The 5,195-nt window shown below is 39.4% G+C and overlaps 1 non-coding gene across 1 annotated transcript; it reads left to right on the top strand.

The window, feature by feature from the left end:
- The first annotated feature begins 3,610 nt into the window (after positions 1-3,610).
- On the top strand, positions 3,611-3,684 carry Trnan-guu. Its single transcript has one exon. It is a non-coding gene; the product is annotated as a tRNA-Asn (tRNA).
- Positions 3,685-5,195: the final 1,511 nt, after the last annotated feature.

Here is a 5,195-nt window from a genome sequence, read left to right as displayed (position 1 = left end):
AGCGTATTCTAAACGGAGTCTAATGAGGGAAAAGTATCTAATTTCTCTCACATTGTCGTCGCACTTTCCTAATTTTTTTTAAAGAAACACAGTTTACAATTGGTTGACTGTTATTGGTGATTGTTATTTCCCTGTTATGCTTATTCCATGATAGATCATTATTGAGTCTACCTCCTAGATATTTCACGGATTCAACTGTCATTAATTGGGTGCCCCGAATGATACAGCTATGTTGAGGGGAGTTACTCTTTTTCCAGAAATTCATCACTATGTATAATACCTAGAATGACCATTGCTCATCATTTTACGGTTACTAATGAATTTAAAGATGTCTTCGTAGATGTTAAAAGTAATTGATAACTTCGTTAAAAAAAGACCTCTTTCTTTATCTATCAATACAACTGAGTAATTTTGACAAATAATTCTGCAATAAAAAAGTTAAAATGAACAGTGGTCACATCGCTGCTGCTTCTACTGCCCTGACCTACCACAAGCCACTCACTACGGCAGATATGCTAATTATTTACATTCAAAAAGTAATAAGGTATTTTAAATTCATTATGTGCTAACTAAAATATAAAAGTGGCCGCACATAATATAGTGTATAGATTTCCCGAATAAAACACGGGTCACAAATAAAACAGAAACACCTAAGTCGTCATTAATCTTTTACGTAGCATGCGTTTTGTGGGACCATGGAGCAGGTAGTCCGAGGATGGGCGTGGTGCACCCTCCAAAGGGTCCCTAATCCGGTACCCTTTCCTCGACGCGCTCACCCTCGTTGGCCCGCGTCTTCGACCTGTGTCTTCGACAATCTGAGCGGGGGGCCTCCTCTCCGAAAGTGACCGCTTTGACTACAATTTTAAAGTCAATCAATCAATCCAATCATCAAAAAATGGTTGTTTGCATCGTACTCCTACCATTCGGGAGAGGAAGCGCGTCTTTGAACCGTGTTCCTGCGATGAAAAAGGACGATTTAGTTACCTTTGCTAAAAACGTGGCTGCAGACCATCGGAAAATGGCAACAGCGCTTTGGAATGGGCAAGGCAGCGGGCTATTTGAGTGACTTTCGAGCATGATTTGGCCGTCTAGTAAGTATATACTCTCATTTCTACTGCTCATTTCCACGTCGAGGCTTCAGTTAATTTACCAGAGTATTTTCTCAGTCACTAACTACTGATACTGAAGTACACCTATCAAGGGTAACAACATACTTGACCTCTTGGCAGTGAATATTTCGAAGTGCATTGTCAGAACTGAGGCTGGTATTAGTGACCACAGGGCACATAATTCATACCTCTTGATTCCACATAGTCTCCGATAGATATCCTGCGTTGAGAAGAAGGGTCTATTTATTCCATAAATCGGATTTTGATGGGTTTAAGTTATCGAATTAATTCACTGATTTCAAAGACGTCATTCTCAACCATGGGGTCAACGACGCATGGAACGAGTGTGTTTACATTGTGCAAACTCTAAAGCGTTGAAGAGTCATCCACGCTAAAATGAAGAATGCACTTGTGGGTCTTACTTGTGAGATGATGAAAAAAAAAATGCGCGACGATTATAAAAATCGAAAAATGAGACAAAGAAAACTCTTACGGGGGCATCGAATGAATTCAAACGAAAAATATTGGGCGAATACTAAGACGCCAATCCTAAGGCTTTCTGATTATAATTTGATAATTATTTAATTTATTATCAGTAATTAATTAATAATTCGTAAGGAAGGTATAGGGAAATAGCGCGACAGTCTCTTCACTTATAAACGAGCGAGGGCATTGTGTGACTAAAGCCTGAATCATACGATCATTTTTTTTTCGTCGCGAAAGTGATCACTGTCGCGATCACTAGGCGAAATGATCGGCGCTAGCAATTGTTTTTCGCGATGAGGGTTCCATACGCTATTTTTCATCACTAGTCCGGTCGCTAAAACCCCATATCAGCCAATCAGTACGCATTCCCGTATGGAGCGATTGCAGCGCAGCGTTTGACAATCGTGGGAACGACATGGGCAAACATAAACACGCTACATAATTTCGTGATGCGGGTCCTATGACAACGAGCTGTGATGTCCGAAATGATGCGAAAAGCGACGGCGGGAGGGACAGTGTGATTCAGAAAAATGATACTAGAGCGATCACTTTTCCGGTCGCGAATTTTCCGATCGCTCTAGTGATCACTTTCCACGACGAAAAAAATGACCGTGTGATTCAGGCTTAACAATCGAGGTAAATATAGGTAAATCGAGGTAACTGTTTTGAATAACTTTTTTCATAGCGCTTCACTAATTTCAAGACTAGCATATCAACACCTGTATCTTCTTCATGCTTTTCTTCAAACATTCTCACAAGTAAGACCCACATGGGCCTATTCAATTTATCGTGGATGGCCCTTTAACGCTTTCGAGTTTGCATAATGTAAGCACACTTGTTCGATGCGTCCTTCCTTCAAAATTCGCATAATGGAAGAAATAGACCCTTATTCTAGACGCAGGTTATCTATCGGAGACTATGTGGAACCATGAGGTATGAATTCTTTGCCTTGTGGTCACTAATACAAGCCTCAAACAGTGCGCAGATTCGCATAACGCACACCCAAGAATCACTGTAGATCCCGTACGAAGGCATCGTGAATGATCGCTAATATTTTCACTCGCGCTGTTAACATGACGAATCCATACCGTTCAGGAGGCCGCATTTTCTTCGTTGTTTGCGGGCTTAAAATGCAGTGAACTGTGGTCACGTAGGTACCTTCGCATGACGCATTTCAGAGTTGAGGGTGGAGAAAAAATATCGGATTGGTACGTAGTGACTCTGAATTTCGTTCAGTTGCTGGGTAACCGTGTGCTGAGAGTGTTGAATTTTAATCCTGAGTGGTTGATACGCCTATTCCGTCTTGAGGAGATACTATTCCCATATTCTAATAACGTAAAGGAAGTGATTTATATACATATCTAAAACACGTAAATCATTCGGTGTGCATTGTGAAGAATTAATTATATTCGTGTATGTGTATTGAGTGGAAAAGGTCTTAGTTTGGCAATCATTGGGTCAGCATGCGCCATAATGTTGAGTGTGTTCGACGGTGTACTTGTGGAAGCATATTGTGGCGATTGTATTGTATTGTGTAGTTTGTTGTGTTACCATGTGAGTTACAGAAGAGGAGTAACATATCAAACGATTAACGGATCATACGATTTGGATTTTATTCTCGCGGATAAGTTCAATTGACCCTAAATCCAAGGAAATATGCAAGTACCCATGAGTTTTACCTCCTAAAACTAATTATAATCTTTATATATGCTGTAGCTTGAGAGAAAACAATTATTTTAGCTCAATTTATGCTAGTGAGTGTATTTAGAATTCTTTGTCGCCAAGGTGTAGCATAATTTTACTATAAAACCCACCATCTACCACTGACTGACTGATTCATACTAATAATTGGTTTGAACGAACTGAGATACGAGAAAATCATGTTATCCACCCCCTCACAATCTCTAGGAACCCTTTTAAGAACACTAAATTTTCAATCTAATTTTAATCAAGGGTGTGTTAGATATCACCAAAACAAATCGTCAGATTAATACACTCTGACATCCATCTCTGTCGCCTCCGTGGCGCAATCGGCTAGCGCGTTCGGCTGTTAACAGAAAGGTTGGTGGTTCGAGCCCACCCGGGGGTGTTCTTTTATTTCACTTTGCTCTTCGTTCCTCATTTTCTTTCAGTAATGTTTGTAACATAAAACGCAAGTTGTAATGGCTCAATGTTTTTATTAATTGGTAGCAATTATTGCTAATGCGCGGATCACCTGTTGCTACAACTCAATTGTATGAGTACCCGCCTTGAACTGTAATTTCTCGTTCTACATCAATAGAGTTTACGCTGTCTATACAAAAAGGCTTGCCACACTTTGAGCCCAAACTATTAATGATCTTTCACATTTCTCCAGCCTTTGGATCCCTACGATTGCTCAGGATATGCCCGATGAAATGGTTACAGGGTAATCAATGTGCCGTAAAACTCACTTCCGACCACTGACTAATTGCAATAACTACAACGGTCCCGTTATTGGGTTCCTTATGCATACAGTGTATTATCCGGTTTTAGCGGACATAAGATCATTTATTCCGTTTTAACTCGGGTAATAACGGTTTTTACGCGAGAGAAAACACGTGTAATACATGGCCTGTATGCCAGTTTGCGGACGTTGGTGCTGTATAGGGTAGGCATTTGGCAACCCTGTATAGATTGCAGGCTCACTTGAAAGTACACGAAAATTAAATCTTTCACTTACTTAATCACCATTATTCCCGTGAATTTCTGCGAATTGCGAAATATGCGAATGAACATGAAAGTGAAATATGTGAATTTCTGCTCCGCAGACATTTTCGTACCATTCAAAGTCCACTTTTAAGTTTAAGAAGCCACAAATATACCACGCTGTTAGAAATACTCAGAAAATTCATAAACATGCATTAAGGAGAACGTATGTTAGTAGGCCAAATTAGAAGTTAACTAATATATTTCTATATTTAATATTTATTTTTAAGTCCTAACGCTCGCTCTCATCGATGGTGTAAAAACTACATTCTGCATCAATGTAGCCGATCTCACTTATTTTATTTTCATGTTCTAATCTACCGTAGATGTTGGCGTTCGTAAGATATGATTAACTCCCTCCCTACTCCATACTAATACACTCCCATTAATCCTTTACAAGGATACAACAATTATTAAACTAATAGAAATAAAATTATTTAGATAAAATTTGGGGGGTCATAACTCCTGCAACCCCCCTGACATCCGTGGTTATAGTATCATCAAGAGCAGTGACTTATCGAACGAAGTTTGCCATATCTTAAGGACGCCAACATACTACGGAAGATCAGATCATATAAATAAAATAAGAGAGATAGTCTGTAGAACAGACATATTCAGAATTTCTTTTTATCCACGATCAATAAGAGATTGTAACTGCAGTAATAGAACTCATAAATAGAGTAGATGACTTTGTTGTGTATCCTACTAATGCATACCTTAATGCATGTTTCTGTATTTTGTTATTATCTATAACAGCTTGTGGTGGTATGATATGTTAGTATGCGTTACTTTTTTTGGACCGTGTGGTGTGCATTGGTAGTCCAATTGCATGCTGCATGCTGGTGATTGATCACCCCATGCCAAACACCTTAG

Source organism: Ischnura elegans, chromosome 7 (assembly GCF_921293095.1).
Source record: "Ischnura elegans chromosome 7, ioIscEleg1.1, whole genome shotgun sequence".
Lineage (NCBI taxonomy): Eukaryota > Metazoa > Arthropoda > Insecta > Odonata > Coenagrionidae > Ischnura > Ischnura elegans.
The sequence above is the reverse complement of the archived record's forward strand: the minus strand, read 5'-3'. Positions and strand labels throughout refer to the sequence as shown.